This window comes from Protopterus annectens, chromosome 3.part1 (genome assembly GCF_019279795.1).
Source record: "Protopterus annectens isolate FY-2018-M chromosome 3.part1, PAN1.0, whole genome shotgun sequence".
Lineage (NCBI taxonomy): Eukaryota > Metazoa > Chordata > Ceratodontiformes > Protopteridae > Protopterus > Protopterus annectens.
In genome coordinates, this window is record NC_056732.1 from 1,540,219,202 (window position 1) to 1,540,241,801 (window position 22,600).

A 22,600-nucleotide genomic window follows, 5' to 3' on the forward strand; every position below is an offset into this window, starting at 1 on the left:
TTATCCCACTCCACAAAGGGGGAGCCACCACTGATCCTGGGAACTATCGGCCTATTAGCCTGATGAGCCTGGTCTGCAAGGCCATGGAACGTATCATCACAGAACTCATAAACAAAGACTTTGGTAACCTCCAAACTCTGGATCCCACCCAGTTCGGGTTTGTGAAAGGCAGATCATGCCTCCTGAACCTGATCGACTTCTTTGAGGCAGTCACGAAAGCCGTAGGTGTGGGTAAGGTGGTTCACACAGCCTATCTTGACCTCGCCAAGGCTTTCAACACCATCCCCCATTCTGGAATTATAGCTAAACTCACCAAACTAGGTATAAATCCCTACGCCACAAGATGGGTTGCCAACTGGCTCACTGACAGAACCCACACTGTAAAAGTTGCAGACTCCAAATCTGACCTCAAAGCATTTAGAAGTGGAGTACCACAGGGTTCCATCCTGGGACCTCTCCTGTTTGGTATCTACTTCTCTGAAGTACAGGCTAACACAAAAGGTCACTGGCTAATGAAGTTCACAGATGACTGCAAACTAGGAGCCATAGTCAAGTCCCCAAATGATGTGGACATCCTACAGAAGGGCCTCACTGAGACAGATGCCTGGAGTCAGAGCCATGCCTCAAGCTCAATGCCAAAAAGTGAAGTGTCATCCCCTTTGGTAAAAACTCTGTACCCATGAACTACCACATAGGCAGTAATCTACTTAACACCATATGAGTGATAAGAGATCTTGGGACTCAGGTGGACGGTAGTCTCTCGTTTGATAGTCATATCGCCACAGTAGTCAGGAAGTCCTTCTACGTGGCACACCTCATCATAAAAGGGTTCTCATCCAGGAAAAAAGAGGTCATAGGTTCCCCTCTACTCGACACTCATTAGACCCATTATAGAGTACAACGCCCCTTTTGGAATGTACCTCACAAGACATCTGCAGCAGCTGGAAAGGCCACAGAAGTACCTCACAAAGAGGATTACTGGCCTCAAACAAATGCCCTACACTGACCGCATCAAAAAACTCAAGCTTTACTCCATAGCATATCGTCTACTCCGAGGTGATATCTGCCTAACATATAAAGCTATGTCAAACCCAGAGCTGTTGGACATGCTACACCTAAAGAAATCCCAATCCCTCTGAGCTACATGCTCTAGGGACCTAAACCTTGTCACCACAATAAACAGGACATGCTGGAGGGATATATTCCTGTCCCAGAGACTTCCCATACTCTGGAACAGGCTACCCATCTATGTCAAGCAAAGTTCTTCATTAGCACTCTTCAAGAAAAATCTTGATGAGTGGATGGAAAATAGGAAATACACCCTGTGGATCACTTCTGTGTCTCTGCTCGACAGTGGTACAGGAAAATAACTTTCTTGGGTGGCATAAGCCAGGGAACCTTGTTGGCTAGGCTTACGTAGGCCCTTGGGCTGATAGCCTAGTACCTACCTATGAACCTATGAACCTAAGTGTTAGTAATGGAAAATTAATCCAAGCACCTGAGTTGAGAATAGATCTCACGACCTTCTGATCTTCCAGTTCCAAAGGGAGGTATGCAGGCTTTTAAACTGCTGACACTGCATGTAAGCAAAGAGAGTAACTCCAATTTGTGGAAATTTTAATGAGGTTCAGGAAACTGATGAAAATCACTTTATACAACAGAACAAGTAACTGTAGAAAATATTCCATTTATTCTGAAAATTTGCATCTCTGTGATGAGCTCATCTTCTGAAAGCTAATTAATTAGACAACTCTTGAAAAAACATGAAGCCCTCTTTAAATGATTTCTTGCACTGAAATGCTCATTTAATAACATTATGTTCAACTAATAGTTATAGATTCGGTGCAAATACGTTCTCTGTTATGTTTTGCAAAGTAGGGTTGCATTTATTTTTACTTTTTTCACTTTACCAGCACCTGCCAACATTTTGCTGTCACTTTGTCTAACACCTTTCCCCCTTACACCATCATCAATGAGTTAAGTTCATGCAGAAGTCTGACTCTGGTTCAAATAACTGTTCTCCACCTGTGCTGAGCATCCGATGTGGGTTGGTCAATTAACATGACAGAGAAGTTCTGTTTCAGAGACATGATAAATCTGCACTGAGAAGCACCTCATTAGCATTTCATTGACATGTATCTGAGTCAAATACAGTGCCAGATCTGTCCAGAAAGATAATGTTAGAAAGATTAGTGTTCAAGTTATGACTTGTCTCAAGTAATTTTTTCTGATAAGACAATTCAGATTTGCTGGGTATACTGCACAGCTGAAGAAGCAGTGTACTTGCATTCTATACTGCCGCTTTCCTCTATTCAGTATTTAGCATATTTGAGGAGTTGTAGTATATGCTTTCTTTGACTTTCATTACTAGGTAAAGTTGAAGGGAATGTAGTGCAAATCAATAATGTGCTATAAACCAACATGTTTTATTTACCTCAAACTAATTGTCAATAATCCAGTGCTCACCACTAAGAAATAAGAAAAATAATAATCATTTCTATCAAGGAGCCTACTGTGGTTGACAAAAAAAAAAAAAAAAAAAAAAGAAAAAGCATTCCTTAGGGGCCTGGAAGCAGTCTCTGTACTTCAGAACGTTCAGGATTTTGTCAGTAGATCTTCACAGTGTCAAGCTTTGGTCTTCATTAACTCCCCTTGCATGTGTTGTATGGCCTGTAGTCGAAAGGTCCTGTGGTTATGATGCAGTGTTTTGTGATAAGACCTCACTTTGGGCTAACCTAAATGCTCTGAATTGTGTTAGCCTTTTCAACGTGGAAATCAGCACTTCTTATCATAGGTAACTACGGTGGCCACATCATGTAAGCACAGCCACCCCCCCCCTACAATCACTCCCATAAACACAAGTACGTAGTCAAATACACACACACACACACACACACACACACACACACACACACACACACACACACACACACACACACACACACACACACACACACACACTAACACATGCACCACAGTCTCTTTACCTATCCCTAAGTTGAATGAATGTTCCCAATGTCTCCTTTTCTGTCTCTATGCCATCATGGAAGATCACTATATATTATATTTCTGTGTCCATGGGGTATAGTTTTTCCCCCCATCTTTCTGGTCCTGATACTGATTTAAGTGCTATTACAGCACATGAATGTAGAGTATGTAGAGTAACCCCTTGTGTTAGTGGTTCTCCCATCCTCTGATCCCTGTATTCCTTGAATTGCAGTTATGGCATGACAGCAGTGTATCCATGTGGTCTGTTATTCACCCCACCTCCTCAATCCCGTACTGGTTTCCATGCTGTTTAGACACAGAGAGCTCTCACCATCATGTCTATTCAACCCTGTACAGGTTAACCCTGTACTGGTTTCAGTGCTCATAGTACCGTGAGTCTCCCGTGTGTCTAATAATGTCCACACCTTACAGAGCAGGACTTTTCATGTCGCCCCTAAAGCCTAATGTTCCTCTACCCTGATTGTTGAGAAATCCTTGGTGGCTAGTGATCTTTCCACCCAATTTTATTGACTCTGTTCATTAGTCTAGGGGTGTGTTGATGTAATGACAGCCACTCAGTTCTACACACACACACACACACACACACACACACACACACACACACACACACACACACACACACACACACACACACACACACACACACAAAAGCAACCATTACTCACCTGATCTTACACTCTCATCAGTTCATCCATTCATACATGCATGCACACACCTACCTGACCCCTCTCTAACTCCCTTACTGCTACCTCCCAGGCAGACACACACGCATACACTCTTCCCATACACTCACCCATACACATCTTCTAACCCTACCTTACCACTAAACTCCCCAGCACTTTCTGAGAAGGATGAACATGGCCTTTGAGCCATGGTAACTAACATGACTTGTTCAGAGAGGTCATGCTGATCTACTTGTCTGAGCAAGTCTCATATCATTCAACAGAGAGGCAGTTGCAGGGCTAATCACACATTGCTAATTAGCATATGTCTCTCCCCTTGGACTGCTTCATTATCACACAGCATGGCCACAGAGCTAGTTGTATACACTGCTGCAACTGCACGTCTTCATGCTGAACCAATGGGCCACACTGCTCTGACTCTCTGAATTCCAAAAGGTTACTCCAAGGTGTAATCTTTATATGAGTTTGGCCCCTAATGTGGTATGGCTTTTTATTTGCCCTGTTATAAAATGTAATTCTGTTAATCCGTCATATTGTGAGAAACAGAAGCACACACACAGACAGTTGTTAAGAATTGTACTGCAAGTTCAGAACACCTAGTTTGCAGTAGTGTTTACTTTTATAATATTCTATTAGGCATGCATCTTTTTGGGGAGAGGGCATCTCAGCTGCACTGATCTAGTTAACTGGCTTGTTTGGAAGCATGAGGATTCAAATCCAGGGTTTGTAAACAGTGGACTTATAAAAGTCAATGCTGTGGTGTCATCTGATGTTTACTTTGAGCTATGAAAACTGAAGTTATACTTGTTTGGGGCAGTGAATTAGAGCTATGATCCAGCCATATTGCACAGTGTCTAGTTAACTCTTTTGCAGCTGAAAAGACTAAATATCCTTCTTTTTTTAAATATATGTTTCATGTTTTACAATTTAATTTTTTACTATAATTTACTAAGTTTGTTGTATGCAGAGTGCTGTACCTTAGTAGAATAACATAGTTTTACATATTCATAGTTGTAGCAATATATGTTATTAATTTTGTAACATATTTTATGTATTGTATCTCTGTTCAAAATACTCTTGTTAGTTGTCTTATCAACAATTCATGTGTGATGGTTGTCTTTGCACTAGGAACACAATAATGGCATGTACTTATTGCTTTCATCCACGATGATAAGCCTGTATCATTGTGGATGAAAGTGCTAATTAAGCTGAAAATTGTCATTGAGCTACTTCAATTATCTGGTTAACAAATCAATCGATCAGTCAATTACTCAGACAACTTTTCCTGGACTGGTCTGTAGACTCCTTGTCACCAGGTGATAGTGTAGTTATTGGTACTATTATGCACTCTACTGGATAATGATCCACAGTTGTTGAATGGAAAACTTTTTACTGTATGTATAATGTCCTCTTCTGTGCACCTATGAACAGATCCTGTACTTATTTAATACAACATAATCTGTAGTGTTCTGAATACCTTATATCTATATTTACATCTATATATCCATCTATACATCTGTATATTTATTGATCTCTCTCTCTCTCTCTCTCTCTCTATATATATATATATATATATATATATATATATATATATATATATATATATATATATATATATATATATTAGTACATAGTGGTCCATATTTGATCAGACTATGTGTGGTGTGGAAATAATATAGGGATCATATGAAATACAAGGTAACTGAGTCTTTCAGCCATTTACACCTTACCAATTCCAAATCTCAGACTGTACTTATTTTTCCAAGGAAGGCTAGACCAACCAAGCCAGGAGTGACTTTATGAATACCCATGCAAAAATCCAGTACCCAATCTGAAGGAAGATAATGTATCACACTGCAGGATTTGCCATAGAAGGCTATTCCTTATATAGGGAATGTACTGCATAATGAACCTATCTTGCCAACATGATTAATTTATTTGCTAATGACAGTTTAGATTCTTGGTCCTGGTATTTGTGGGTCTGTCTCATTTGTGGAGTCTAACAAAAATCATAAACAAGCCAACTTCTAAAAGCTTCTCACACCATGTATTATAACTTAAAAAATGAAAAAAGTGTGAGCAAACCAAACACAGCCTCCAATAAATGTATATGATTTTTATTACAAGATATAGGACAAGCACTTTCGTGGGGTTACCGCTTCTTCAGATCCATTGAAACAAACAAAAAACTAAGTATATATACACATGTAAAAACAATAAAACAATAAAAGAATGAAGCAATAAAACAATCGAATCACCACCTTTTAATTAAGGCAGGTTTTAAAGGAATACCAGGATTAAGACCTGGATGTTTATGTGCCTGTAAGGATATGATCCACTTAGCTTCTAGCGTTTCCAAAAAATTATTCAGATCTCTTTTCCTGTTACTGGGTACAATGACTTGTAGGAGCTCTAAAGGTGAAGTGCCCTGTCATGCTAGCATGGTTAGCCAGTACATTGGCCAAGTCTTTATTACGAATACTACCTAAATGCTCCAATATACGCTCTTTAAACAAACGTGTAGTTTTCCCCTACACAGAAACAATCACAAGAGCTGCAAGTTGCTAAATATACTAAATTGCAGCTTCTACACATTGTCACAAACGGGCGGCCACGGTGGTGCAGCGGTTAGCATTGTCACCTCACTGCAAGAGGTTCTCCGGTTCGATTCTCAGCTGGGGTGCTTTCTGTGCGGAGTCTGCATGTCCTCCCTGTGGTCGCGTGCGTTTCCTCCGGATGCTCCGGTTTCCTCCCGCATCCCAAAGACATGCAGTAGGTGGATTGGACACTCTAAATTGGCCCTAGGTGTGAGTGTGTGCATGTGTGTGCCTTCTGTGGAAGGTTGGGCACCGGGCAGACAACTCGACATCATAAAAACTCCACTGCCAATCATGAGCGGACAGATGATCTGCTGTGGCGACCCCTAACTGGGAAAAGCTGAAAGAAGAAGAAAAAGAAGACACATTGCCACAAACCTAGGTGAAAATACAAGTCCAGTACTAGAATGGATGTATCGAGTCTCTAAGGCAATGGAGGAACATGCCTTGTACTTACCACATGCAAACGTACTATAACTACTCAATGGTTGTATGGTATCAGTTTTAGATCCATAGCAAAGTAATCTTTTCAAATTCTTATTATTCCTAAAAACAAAACTGGGGAATTCTCCTACAATATTCCTCACCTTACTATCAGCCATTAATATAGGCCAATTCCTCTGAATAACCATGTAGAACTGCTGTATATTACTGGAGAAGGTAAATAACATCCTAGGTCTAGCAGTTTGCCTATTGAAATACTTATGTTGAGAGCCCTTGCATTTACCTGAGAAATATGGAGCCCCTTCACCATGTCTTAGCAGACCTACCTCAAAACGAGTGTGTTCAATGCGTGTATCATGGTACCCTCTGTTTACAAACCCTTGCAACAAATCATTCAGTGTGTCATCCATTTTATCATCATTAGTACACAGGCGAGTAAACCTCAAAAACCTGACCTTTAACTATGTTGGGAAAGATGTGGAATGCATACTAGAGTGACATAGTGCACTATTCTTCCAACAAGATGTCCTGTAGAGTTTGGTATCTAATCCATCTTCTCTATTCTTATATAGGGTCACATCTAAGAAATTAATGGTCTCCATAGAATAGTTAACTGTGAACCTCAAGAAGGTGGTTGTACCTTCTAAACAGGAAACAAACTCAAGTAATCACTCTGTCTCACCAGCCCACAACAAAAAAAAAAAACATCATTCACAAACCTAGTATAGTGTTTAATATTGTATCTATAGGGATTGATGTAGAGGACATGATCTTCCTCCCACTGTGCCAAAACCAAATTAGCATAGCTATTGGCACAGGGGGTCCCCATTGCCGCACCCAATTTCTGTAGATAATATTTGTTGTCAAACAAAACACATTGTTTTGTAGAATCAAATCCAATAGCATACATAGCACTGTAATAACATTGTGGCTATAACCACTGTGTTGTGCTAAAAACAATCTAACAGAATCAACTCCTTCCTAATTAGGAATGGCTGTGAACAGAGTTTGAACATCCATAGTTACTAGTAATAAATCTGTAACATTCATTCCTTCAATAACTGAAGACAAACCAGTAAGAAATTGTTGAGTATCTTTAAGAACTGTGGGAGCATGATCCAACATTGGTTTAACTTTATCTTCTACAAAAACAGAAAGGGGCTCTGCAGCCCAACCTCTGCCAGAGACTATTGGGTTCATAGGTGGACAAACCAGGCTCTTGTGAATTTTAGGCAAAACATGCATGACAGGAATTAAAGGATGTTCTACCATAAGAAACTCATACATGTCACTATCAATAAGGCCACACATTAACATATCATACAGATTATTGCATATTTCATAAATACATCCTTCTACTTTCACAATATCAACAGGACAGTATATTTCCACATCAGCAAGCATATTATTCATCCAAGATAAATAGTCATGTCTATTCAAAACAAAAACTGCCCCTCCCTTATCAGCAGGTCTAAAGCTGATACCTGATATCCTCGGCTTGAAGTTGTTCCAATGCCATACTCTCATAAACATTTAAATTAAATAATTGATTTCTAGTTGAATCAAACATATTTATTTATTTATTTATTTTATTTTACATTTGTTGACCGGGATAATCCGACTGGATATATGTCCATTTTCAGCGGAGGCCCGGGGAGAAAAGCTCCACATATACAATTATTAATATACATAAGGTTTGCATTATTACATAGAAAATGTCTGATTCACACACTTTAACGAATGCCTCTATACTAGAAGCTAACTGTGGATTGAATGTACTACATTTGCGATAGCGCTTAACATCATTACTGACATTTGAAACACTTTCATTTTCAAACATGCTACATATAATTACCTTTCTAGCAAACAATCTAATATCCAAAATAATATCACTAAGCGCCGACCTCTGCACTGGCACAAAATTCAATCCTTTATTCAAAACAGAAAGTTGAGCATCAGATAATCCAAATTGTGATAAATTGTAAACCTGGCATTCACTCCCACTGACTGCTTGCATCTATGTCCCTGGACATATTCCCTCAAAGCTTTCCGTTTTTGATTCATTTGTGGAGTCACAAGAAATTCCAGATGACTGAATCCATAATGGTACAGAAGACAAGACACAGATCTCTTCTGAGAATTCTAGTGAGGTACATCCCAAATGGGGAATTATATTCAATAATTGGTCTAATCAGTGCTGAATATAAAGGAGCAAAGACCTCTTCTGAGATGGATGATATTGATTGTTTTAACAATTAGCTGCACTAAGCAAAGCTCTGACTACTGTTGTTACATGATGATCAAAGGAGAGGGAGTTGTCAACTCATGTTCCAGGGTCTTAAATAACATTCTCAATTTGAAGCGGCTGTTGTCTGTGTTGTATTCCGGGAGAGGGGCTGCTTACCAAATATGACAGTGTTGTACTTTTTAGCATTTAATTTGAGCCCATTTTAAATATACCAGGTAATTACAAGTGTGATTTCTATCTGAAGGACTTTAGCAGCAGAGGGGGGATGGCAATGACTCCCACTTTACAGCCATCTGCAGATTTGGCTGGCCAGATATCTTGTTTCATCTTCTGGAGATCAAAAAAATTAAATTCTGAACAAAAGAAGCCCTGGCACCGAGCCCTGTTGGAGACTACTGGTCTACTTCATAATCTTTGATAAGGCACCTGCTACCCATACTGTAATGGTTCAGTATTTTAGTTAATTTGCTATTTATCTTACTACATTGTGATTTGTTTGCAATGCATTAAGCCTAGTTACTATACTAGGATGAGAGTTGGTGTCAAATATCTTAGTCAGGTCAGGGCATGTTGAGCGAGCAGCATGTCCACTGCCAATAGCCTGTGTTACCTTTCAGAGAAGTAAACCAGATTCACTAGACAGGATCTACCATTGACAAAGCCAAACTGTTGTGGGTCTAGCCAGAATATATTTGTAATATCATAGTTCATCAGGTCAGTTATAATATGTTCTATGGTTTTGCAAATAAGACTTGTCAGGCTGATGGTCTTAGACAAAGTCAGTGGCTAAACTCGGGTTAAATACTTGAAGGAATAACTTAGCTAGAGCTTGTCTAGGACTGTTTAATAAACAGCCAAGTATGTAGTCAAGCCCCATGAAGAATGTAAATCAACTTTGGATAGTCATCACTGGGTTAAAATTCACACTGAATTTGTTTGTTAAAATATTGGCAATGTCTACTCGATCAGAAAAAGTACTGCCATTATGAATAAGTTTAGAACACTGATGGCTATTATTTCTCAGTTTCCTAAAGTAACTAAAGAAGAATTTATAATTGTCTTTAGCTTCAGATGCTAACCTAGGTTCATAGGCTGGTTTACTAAACTTCCATAGTATTTTTCAAGTTTTTAATGAATTGATTATCTGTATACTATAAGAAGTTTTTTTCCTTACAGTTTATTTATTTTGGTGGATCTCTGTTTGTGGTTTGGGCAATCAGTTCTATTCATTTATGTAAGTGGGCATATAATTCCTTTGTGAAACTACCTGCCACAGTGAAATCTGGAGTGAGGCTAGTATAACTGAATTTTGAAATGTCATCATATATTTTGTTGAGCTTGATATGCTTGAAATCCTTGAATTCTGAGATATTGGTTTCAGTGGGTTTAGAGATTTGGATGGTGAAGGTAACTAGCTAAACAGCTTTTAACCAGGAAACGAGCTACCAGGGGAATAGTAAATGAAGAGACTATATTCATAAGGACAAGGTCAACAATATTATGTCCTGTAGTGGGTTTGTTAATAATCTAGTCCAGTAAGTTTTTTTTTTATTAAATCTAAGAACTTTTGTGTATAACCTACACTGGATGCATAAATACCCCAGTTTATAAAGGGTAGATCGAGTCTTCCAATACAATGACCTTACATTATTTTCCAGAGACATAGAGGGTATCATGTAATAGGACATAAACTGACAGCTGGTCCTATTTAGTGTGAATTGGAGTTCATTGAGTTGCATTTGTGGGTCATTGAGTTCCGTCTGTGGGTCTTTGGGATCTGTCAAGAGGTGATATGACCAGTAACAAGTACGGAGTCATCACCAGAGTTCCTATCATGTCTGAATGCATGATAGGCACAAAACTCATATATACAGGGAGTGATTTCTGAAAATTCAACCCATGTTTCAATACTTACACAGTTATGGATATGTTTCAAATGCAGGAGAGCCTCAAGGTTGAGCAGTTTATTATTGAAGCTTCTGGTATTGAGCAAGGCTTGGATTTCATATGTGAGTTATGGTATGATGTCCATTAGCTGAACTCTATCTAGAAAGGCACTATGAGGGTAGCAAGGGCTTTAGCCAGTATGCTGAAGGCCTAGAATGAGAGGTGCAGGCCATTTTTACCAAAGAAAGTAGGATTGTCAAGCATCTCATCCCATGCTGACATGTACTGGATCCCTCTGGAATGACAAAAAATATTGATCCAAATGTTGAAGCCAATTACCTTTTCTTCGTACCTAGGCATCATTCTTGGAGAAGAAAGGAAGGAAGGAAGTAGTCATCTCAGGACCAGAGTTATGCCTATATTTGTGACATGCATGGAGAGTTTGGAGATGTACCGCTGCATATCCGCAGAGTTTTGTGTCTCAAGTTGTTTACCCTCATGTGGGCCACTACCATGTAATTGTCATAAGTGCTGGATGAAAGGGTCATACATGCCCCAAGATATCAGACATGCAGGCACCTGAAAGTCAGTTTATCATTACCCTTTCTTTGTCTAGCCTAGTGAAAGGAAAATTAGTGTGCATGACTATAGAGTCCCCCCTTCAATAACCATTTCTATTTGGTAGAGTGTTTTGGTGTATTAAATTTGAGATATATTAATTTTTGGTGACTCTGTTGAATGTGTACCTGAAGACGATGTGGTGCTGGATTTTTGCTGAGACCTACTCCTCATGGGTCTGAAAGGCTTTGGAAATGTTTCGTATGACCTCAGCATAAGACATTCAATAGTGGGTTGCTGGGGAATGTGGCATTTGTGTGTGTTGCTCACAATCCATTGTTTTGTTTGTTTTTATGAGACTGAGACCTCTATGTTTGATAAAATATTTTTCTCTTGCAAACATAACTTCTTGTGTTAAGTTAGAGTTCATTGTCTTTGAGCATAAGACAGTTATTAAACAGCCTATGGATATCAAGTGCTGTGAGACAGACTAAAGAAGGGAAAGAAAAAGGCTGGCCTTCCATTATCCTACTGGATTCTGCACTAAACAGGCAGGAAGATATGAAGGAGAGGGCAACTCAATATGTAGCAGTCTACAGAGAGGATCTTCCGTTTTGATACTTTAGAGGTCACTAATATGAGCAGATGAGATGAGACAGTACAGAAAAACAGCAGAGAACAACACCAATTGGTTTTGTGGACATCAGTATTCCAGATCTATGGAAGACAGTGGGGAGGTGTATTTAAATAGCTAAAAGGGAATGATTTTGCAAAAATTATAGTTTTGCAATTAATGACAACAACCAATGAAAGGGAAGGAAGCTTATGGTTAATTAGCATAAGATGTGGACAATGAAAGGTACACTGGCTATAAGAGCACAAGAAGGACTGGAGTGGGAGTTGTTTTTAACCAACTACCATATTAGTGTATAGCCTCATACTGATGCAATCAGAAGTATCAGGCTTAACTAAAACGTTATCAGAGCTCAGACAGCAAAAACAATTAACTGGAACCCTACGTCTACCTGCAGGTAAATCAGAACATATACAATTCAACCTGGTATATGTTTACCTATTGAATGACACTGTTATTGAATGGCAATTCCATGAACACTAACCCTCGAACATCATTTTTATCAAACACACAAATCATTGTAAGGGAATTCATTGAAATATAATAATTGGCTAACAACAAGGAAGTACCACAATGCATAACATAAACTAAACAGACCCTTTTATAAATTTGCCCTTTTCCCCACTGTAGTGAGATCTCAGAGTTGGTATATATAGTTAGGAAGAGTGTGGCGGCACAACTTGTTCAATAAAATGATGTTCAATGGTTAGTGTTTGTGGAATAACTGTTTGATAAAAACATGTCATTTGATGGGTAAACATAGACCCATTTCAGCCTAGTTCTTGATTTCTCTCATAAATGGACAAAAAATATTTAATTCTAAAGGTTTGATCACTTAAAAGGCAAAAACAATGCAGCTATTTACTTGAATTACTGAATAAAAGCTTAAAAATCTTATAACACTTTATCCAGATGCTGTAGAGTCAGGAAAAACAACCAGAAAACAGTCATTTATATAACTTAGTGATTTAAAACAGCTAACCTGTACGCGAGCTATTAAGTTAAGACAGAAAAAAAAGAAAGAAAATATAGCTAAGAAAAATACTATTTAAAAGAACTTCAAAACAAATAAGAAGCAATGGGAATTTATAATCAGTTACCTTTTTTGCTCAATTTCCACCACTTAGCCTCTTCTTGGATGACCTGAGATTGGCACAACAGAAGTTGAAGGCTTAACTGTAATGATCTGTCTTAATGTTGCACTTCTCTCTTCCTATTAAAGGCTGTATGTTCTGCCCACATATACCTTTTTGTAGGTTTCACAGTGCTATCAGAGCCCAGGTCATTGTGGTGACCTGCAGAGCTGGTACTTGTTGGGTGAAACAGTGTTGTAGGTAACTGATGCGATTTCTGACTTAAAGCTTCAGAGCTCAGCCCTAACTTCCAGCCTCTGTCACTTTGGCTTTCATGTCTGCATATTTTTTTCCAATTACTCTGGTTTCCTCCTCTCACTAAAAAGCTATGCTGATTGACTGACTGCAGTATTTTTTAGTACACTCATTAAGAGGGTAAGCATCAGATCCATACCTGTCTCATCTATCACCTAATGCTAGTCCCTGATCTAGTGCATCACCCTATCATATTCCCACCCCTTCAGCTGAAGAACCAAAAAAACTACTTAAAAATGGTAGCAATCTGCTTGCTATACTTAACAAACATGAAGCGCTGAAGAACATTTCTTATTTTTGTACTGGCATCCTGAAATGCCGGTACAAAACCAAAGAATGTAGGAATGCAATTCCCAATCATGCCCCCTAACAGCTTGCACCTGGGGTGGTTTTTGCTGGGCTTAAAAAGTACACACTAGGGAAAGGATGGTGGCTGGAATCAAACCTTGTACCTTGATTAAGTATAATGGCTTGCCAACTTATAAGTGCCCTAATCATCTGTGGTAATTGCCAGAATCTATTGTCCTTATGCAGACATGTCAAGCTAAACCTTGTCTTCCTTGCCTGGATTGTGGTTGAAGAAGGTCTATAAGCCAGCCCATTTACACAGTTAACAAAAGATAAGTAAAATCTTAAATTAGCATGTTAATGATGCAAACTAAAGCTGCCATGTCATGATCTAATATGAACAGATAGCTTCTTTTTAACTACTTCATTTTGGTGTTTTATTGGAATGCTTTGCATGTGGCTAGTATTTACTCTTACTCTGTAACTGTCTGTTCTTTAAAAATACCATATATGATCATATTTATTAAATTGTGTTGCAATCTAAAAGCCTTTTTCTCTCCTTTTCCTCCTACAGCCTCTCTCCTAGATGAATTTATATTTTGTCTGTTTTATCTTCCTATTACTTCTGCAAGGAATGGTCTCCCGGACATTGTTTTTTCTTGATTGTGAAGTTTATTGCCTTCTGCAAGCAATCTGAGTACATTTGAAATGCAGTTTTTGGTTGAGCTGTGGATCTGAGCTGTACCCTTTTATCACACTGGAAGTGTGATGTGCTATCCTAGTTAGTATGCAAATGTTACATTAACTAGGTATTCTGATTTTTGCCTGGATGTGCTTACTTTTAAAGAGCCTTTGCCTATTTTTTTTTATGTCTGCAGGTTAAAAGGCATGGCTATGTATCTTTAGAAGCTGTTATTATTGTCTCTTGCAGCAGTGGAATGTAGTGGATAAGCATGTTACCTTTCTGACAATTTCAGAGCATAATCTAAATTCTACGTGCATTACATGCAGGATTATGATAGGTATCTGATCCCAGTCATCTTAATATGTGTTTGAGACAGAGAAATGCACCTTGGGAACAAAGCAGTCAGGGAAGTTTATCATGAGCACAGCACCACACACACACACACACACACACACACACACACACACACACACACACACACACACACACACACACACACTAAACACGCATATGCTTGAAAACGCACATGTACTCATAGACTCACGCACAGCACACACACACACATACACACACACACACACACACACACACACACTCACACACTAAACACACATGTGCTTGAAAACACACACGTACTCATACACTCATGCACAGCGCACACACACACACACACACACACACACACACACACACACACACACACACACACACATAGAAAAATACACACATTTGTACATTTATGTACATGCACAAATGCATATATATATATATATATATATATATATATATATATGTGTGTGTGTGTGTGTGTGTGTGCGCACATCAGCAAACACACACACACACACACACACACACACACACACACACACACACACACACACACACACACACACACACACACACTCACACACACTTCAACATAAACTAAATATCAGGGTCACTTACAGGCAATTTAGAGGCTCAATAACCTACATATCAAATGTCTAAACAGGAGCATTGCAGGGACAGTCCACTGAAGGTACCCCAATACACCCCAGCTAAGAGCCAAAGTGGGAAACCAAGCACTCTGAGGCTGTCACACTAACAAGTGCAGGAAAACTGCCAAAAGCCTTAGAAAACTTTAACTCCTTGCTTTCTTTTCTTTCAATATCTAAATTTTCATTATGACCACCTGAGGAGTAAACAAGAAGATATTTAATTTCTGAAAAGGGGAATAATATTGTTTTATATCTGCCAGGTAACAAAAATGATTCTGAATTAATTTTCAAAAGAATTGCTTTTCTTTCACTGGTATAACATTAAGATTTCAAGCATCCTGTTCATTATCTTTTTTATTTTTATTTTTTATGTTTTCATTGTATTACAACATTAAACTTTCAAGGTAACTGCCATGGTATACACATTCCAGTTGATCAGGCCACAGCATATAAAAGACAGACAATCCTCTTCTTCACAGACAAACCAGTAATAGAGGCAATGATTGAAAAAGCAAAGAAATGAATGATGCTTTTGTGGATCTGTGAGCTCTCCAGGTCAGGAGTCTGTGCACCTTGTTTTCTGATGTCAGGACTCACACAAGAGATGCTCGTAGTAGTAACCATTTCCACCTGCCTGGATTTAGCTTCATAGGTTTATGCAGTAGTTAAATACGAGACTATCCGCCCTTTCAGGCCATTTTAAGTCTAGCTAGGTTCTCTTTTTGTGCCCAAAATAACCTATACCATTTGGTTATATATTGACCTTATCCATCCCATGGTTGATAATTATATATTGCCCCCTAGTGACAATAACCGGGCTCATGAGATAATTTGAAGGGACCCATGCATGGGATAAAGCATTTAGAAGTTATCAGATGAATATGTATTTTAAAAATTGTTTCTCTTTCCTTGATACAACAACACTCTTTCAAGCCTGCTGCCCTCTCTGTATATTCCAGCTGGTTATATGTATATTTTACTACCCAGTAATTTTAGACTAACTGCACAAATTAACAGTAGCCATCAATGAAATGGAACCCCCCTTAAACACTTTGAATGCTCAACAGAACATGCATAAAGATAACATTCATTAAAATGTAAAGGATTTTTATTCATTCTTCCAAACTCTAAACCCCTAGAAATCCTGTATCTCAACAAACTGTCCAGACCAGTAGTCTGACTTTCTGTTTTAGCTCTGATCGCCCAGCTGTAAGAAAATGAGCTAAATGAAAAGAAACAGTTGGAAAAGGACACTGTTCTACAGTTATCATGGTTTTTCTAAATTGTTCATTTTTTATTGCTTCACTTACCTTCAGACAATACAGTACTATCAAATCTCTGCTATCCTGATTTCTCGTCCAGTCACCAGTAGTTTAGTTTTCACTAGTTCTGTTCCACTACGATAGTAAGACACCATATGTTACCCAAAAAAGGTTCAAGCAAAACAGCATGCAAAATGTTTAGACTGAAGGAAGGACTCACTACATCAGAAGTCTAATCAAGGAAATCATACATACATTTAGACTGAAAGAGAAGATGTCGTAATAAGAAGATGTTGCAGAAGGAGGCTGGTTGAAGCTATTTACTGTAACCTGACTATAATCAGCAGAATCTATGTTTTCTTCTTTTATTAATAGTTCCTTTTTCCTTAGTAAACCACTACATCTCTGAGGTTTCTGCAACTCTCTCTCTCTATATATATATATATATATATATATATATATATGCTTCATACGCTCACAATGTATTGCGCAAATGCTACAGTTCAGGAGCACATTGAACATTCACATGGGAAAATACCCAGTATTTTTTGGTGGTCCTAAAGTTGTCACAAACTGTCCCCAAATACGTGACATTTTCAAATGTAAAGAAAAAAAAAATGTGTTTCCCTGCCAGTAATGCTTTCATAAGTCTATGAATGTGCAAGTTTCGGAGGCAAGCAGTCTGACAATATTTTTATCTTTCATAGGTTCATGGGTTCATAGGTGATTACTAGGCTATTTGCTCAAGAGGCCTTACAAGCCTAGCCAGCTTTACCCAGATTTTACAAAGTTTTCTATCCATAGAAGAAACATAACAAGGGTCAGCAAGATGGGTTTTGACAATATTTATAGACTGCCTTTGTCCATAAGAGCTCTGGGTGTCACTCCAGATGTGAATTTGCAGTTTCCCAGTCACTGGTCCAGACTACGCTTGAAGATGGTAAGGGAAGTTCTATGCTTCACTCAAACAGGAAGCCTATTCTAGAGGGGGGCAGTCCCTGGGACATACATCTGCCATTCCAGTATGGTCTATTGATGTCAGAGAACAGGTTTACATCCTTGGAGCTGGTAATTCTCGTGTAGTTAGTTTTGTGAATAGACAAAATCTTCATCACAGCTGGGCACTATCTTGTCGGGATAGTGCCCACAACCCTCTTGGATGTGGGCAGTCATCATTAAATGCAATCTTGGGTATTGACTAGTACTTTTATGGTATTACATTGGGTTGAAACAGCTAGGTTTAAAATGACTTCTGGACCGATAGTCTAGTAATCCCCTATGATCCTTGTAGTTCAGCATAGATTGCCTCTCAGTAAGATGAAGGGTGATCATTCCAAGCAAACTCTGCTTACTTAAATGATGAGTAATAGATGAAGAACACTGTTCAGTTCCTAGATTACCCAAATAAAGTTGCCATTTGCTTTTCTAAAAATGTATCCCCTTTCTTTTGGACAACACTACACTTTATTCAAACATAATTAGCCTGTGCAACGTCTAGCCAAAATGTTTACAGCATAGTAGTTTCAGTTCGGTGGCAAATAGTAAGGCTAACTACTATATCCCCAAAAAACAATAATCCATTCAGCGATATAGATGAAATGTTGTAAAGCAAAAAAAACATTTTATTTCTTTTGCCAGCCATCCTTAATACTGTTAGAGATATTGTTAAAACATGGATTATGGCAAAATACAAACACTGATCTAATCCAGATGGTTAGGATAACAATTACAATGAATCTAAACACTAACTCTGTCCATAAACCATCCCACATGTTCATTAATTATTAGATTCTCTGATAACCACTTTATACATTTCAAGGTCAAAAGAAAGTTTAATCTACCCCAAAAGAGAACCCAGTCTTGGATAGAATGGCATTCCATTTAACAGGGATCACACATGGACTCACTCATTCTTGTCTTGGATAGTATAGCATGCCATTACAGGGATCACACAAGGACTCACTCATTCTTGTCTTGGGTAGTATAGCATGCCATTACAGGGACCACACATGGGCTCACTCATTCCTTTCTTGGGTAGTATAGCATGCCATTATAAGGATCACACATGGACTCACTCATTCTTGTCTTGGATAGTATAACATTCCATTACATGGATCACACATGGGCTCACTCATTCTTGTCTTGGGTAGTATAGCATGCCATTACAGGGACCACACATGGGCTCACTCATTCTTGTCTTGGGTAGTATAGCATGCCATTACAGGGACCACACATGGGCTCACTCATTCTTGCCTTGGATAGTATAACATTCCATTACAGGGATCACACATGGGCTCACTCGTTCTTGTCTTGGATAGTATAGCATTCCATTGCAGGGATCACACATGGACTCACTCATTCTTGTCTTGGGTAGTATAACATTCCATTACAGGGATCACACGTGGGCTCACTCATTCTTGTCTTGGATAGTATAGCATGCCATTACAGGGACCACACATGGGCTCACTCATTCTTGCCTTGGATAGTATAGCATGCCATTACAGGGATCACACATGGGCTCACTCGTTCTTGTCTTGGATAGTATAGCATGCCATTACAGGGACCACACATGGACTCACTCATTCTTGTCTTGGATAGTATAGCATGCCATTACAGGGATCACACATGGGCTCACTCGTTCTTGTCTTGGATAGTATAGCATGCCATTACAGGGATCACACATGGGCTCACTCGTTCTTGTCTTGGATAGTATAGCATGCCATTACAGGGATCACACATGGGCTCACTCGTTCTTGTCTTGGATAGTATAGCATGGCATTACAGGGATCACACATGGACTCACTCGTTCTTGTCTTGGATAGTATAGCATGCCATTACAGGGACCACAAATGGGCTCACTCGATCTTGTCTTGGATAGTATAGCATGCCATTACAGGGATCACACATGGACTCACTCATTCTTGTCTTGGATAGTATAGCACTCCATTACAGGGATCACACATGGACTCACTCGTTCTTGTCTTGGATAGTATAGCATGCCATTACAGGGATCACACATGGACTCACTCGTTCTTGTCTTGGATAGTATAGCATGCCATTACAGGGATCACACATGGACTCACTCGTTATTGTCTTGGATAGTATAGCATGCCATTACAGGGACCATGCATGGGCTCACTCATTCTTGTCTTGGATAGTATAGCATGCCATTACAGGGATCACACATGGGCTCACTCATTTTTGTCTTGGATAGTATAGCATGGCATTACAGGGATCACACATGGACTCACTCGTTCTTGTCTTGGATAGTATAGCATGCCATTACAGGGACCACACATGGGCTCACTCGTTCTTGTCTTGGATAGTATAACATGCCATTACAGGGATCACACATGGACTCACTCATTCTTGTCTTGGATAGTATAACATTCCATTACAGGGATCACACATGGACTCACTCATTCTTGTCTTGGATAGTATAGCATGCCATTACAGGGATCACACATGGACTCACTCATTCTTGTCTTGGATAGTATAGCATGCCATTACAGGGATCATGCATGGACTCACTCATTCTTGTCTTGGATAGTATAGCATGCCATTACAGGGATCACACATGGGCTCACTCGTTCTTGTCTTGGATAGTATAGCATGCCATTACAGGGATCACACATTGACTCAGTCTTTCTTGCATGACTCACATGCCTCTGGGCAATTTATAACATAATCAGTTAAAGTATGCTATGTTTTAAGGATGTGAGAGGAAATCGGGGTACCTTGCAAAACCCACACACAGACAGAGAGGGCACGCAGACTCTGAAGAACCCCTACCCCCACCCAAGCAATCAGAGTGGAGAGTAATGAGCAAACAGAGTTGAATTTCTTGTTACATTTTTATTATGGTTGCATAGTAGGCCAAAAGTAAGCTTCACCCTTAGTTATTTGCTTCTTCCCCTTATGTTCAAGAACCATGCATATGTTTTATTTACTAATTGCCCACTAATTATTTTAGTATAGTATTTCAATTTGTAAGAATTCTAATCTATACAGATAATGCATATGGTTTGACTTTCTGTATTCTGATTAAGATCACTCATTACTATTATTTTACCTGTTATGATCTACTTGTTATTGTGCTTACATTTTATATTGCCTCTATCTTTCATTGTATGTTGTCTCTTTGCCTCTTTGGGCCAGCTTGTGGTGGAAATGGTCCACAGACCAGTTCACGTACCTGCACACTAAAGTAAATAAATGCATAAGTAAAGTGGCTCTGCCATTCTGACATTAATTCTCTCTCTAGAAGGTACAACAAAATCCATCATCCTTACTGTGAAAATCTACTTCCTCTTACCTTCCTTGAGCACTTTGACCACTACAGATCAACACAATATCTCCTTCTTCATAACTATTAGATGGCTGACATATTCAGGAAACTGCTATAAATTTGGACTGGAGCTGGACAACATCACAGAGACTCTACCATTTTAGTCTTGAAAAGTTGTTTGTGGTTGATAACTGCAAACACCCTCCTTGCCACTTTAGAACTGATTTGAGGATCAATATTCTTAAGTGATTTGGTAGCTTTCATACCCTAAACATCCATCCATCCACAATCCCTTTTTCCCATTTTTGCACATGGGGTTGGGGTGTCACTTAAACAGTGACACTCATACATATGGATCTACAAAGGCTATTTCATTATAAATCCAACAACGTTACGAAACAACCACCACTGGTAAAAAGTACAATCCACAGCTGGAAAATCAACAGGAACCAGGAAACGATGTTCCTATATGATTAATAATAAAGGGCTATATTTGAAATCTAGAAAAAACAGTTTATTTTCACCAAGTCACTTTAATTGTAACAGTAAAGGTGTTGTGTACCTGGGGTTCTGCCAACACTGTTTTTGCTTCTATGTGGGCAAGACAGAGAGAACACTGAAGAGAAGGGTTTATGAACATCTCTATGAAATTAAAAACAAAAAAGAAACAAATGCTTTTTATAAACATTCATTGTCTTGCAAAGAAATGTCTCTAAAATTCCTTGTACTAGAACAAGTTAGTAGTAATATAAGAGGGGGTGATTGGGAAACATCCCTTGAATACAGGGAATTGCTCTGGCAAATAAAATTAAACGCTTTGAAATTACCAGGGCTGAATGATTGCATAAGCATTAGTAGTGTTCTCAAATTTAGAAAAGCAAAGTTATAGAAATCTTTCAGTTGTTTTCATTACTGTAATATACAACTCATCCAGTGACATTTTTTAATAGATTTATTTTTCATTATTTATTATAAATACATCCTTGTATCAGTGCAGCATTTTTTGTTTTTAATATTTAACGAAGTTAAAGATGAATTTTTTATTTCAATTTTTAATAATATCTGGCATGTGTTTTCATATTTGTTATGTTAAATTATTGTCCAGAATGATCTGTAAGACAAACATCATACATACCATAGAAGCTTGAATGATAGATGTTTGTATAATTTCTATTCAGTTAGATTAGTGCACAGTACCTTAAATGTCCACACTAGTTAATACATTTTATTCTAAGTACACATTTTTTACGTTTTATTTAGGTGTCAACTAGTATTTTTATATATTTTTATATATATAAAATAAATCTGTAGCAAATGAAGTATGACAATTCCATTTTAAAACAATTTTAAAATAATTTTTATTGTTAAATATTACAGGAATTCAACTTAGAGCTTTAAATTGTAATTGCAATTTTAATGAGATCAATTTTACAATTAATTAATTAGTAATGCTGTATATAAGGAAGAGAAGCCCTTTGTGTTTTATCTTGACAAAGCCTGGGAGAGCCTGGGCGAAAGCATTTGATTTATTCCTATCTTAACTTTGGATATTCTAATAAAAGTTAATCAATCGTTTCCTGGTTCCTGTTGATTTTCCAGCTGTGGATTGTACTATTTCATTATAACCCTCTGAGTTATATCCAGACTTGATT

At 38.4% G+C, this 22,600-nt stretch overlaps 1 protein-coding gene across 2 annotated transcripts in view; it reads right to left on the minus strand.

The window, feature by feature from the left end:
• LOC122798556 overlaps positions 1 to 16,870 on the minus strand; it is an 892,023-nt gene extending 875,153 nt beyond the window's left edge. For both annotated transcript variants that reach the window (XM_044067611.1, XM_044067610.1), the window contains exon 1: positions 16,709 to 16,870. The gene's annotated coding sequence lies outside the window, so the exon portion shown is untranslated. The remainder of the gene's footprint in view (positions 1 to 16,708) is intronic.
• Between the last annotated feature and the right edge of the window lie 5,730 nt (positions 16,871 to 22,600).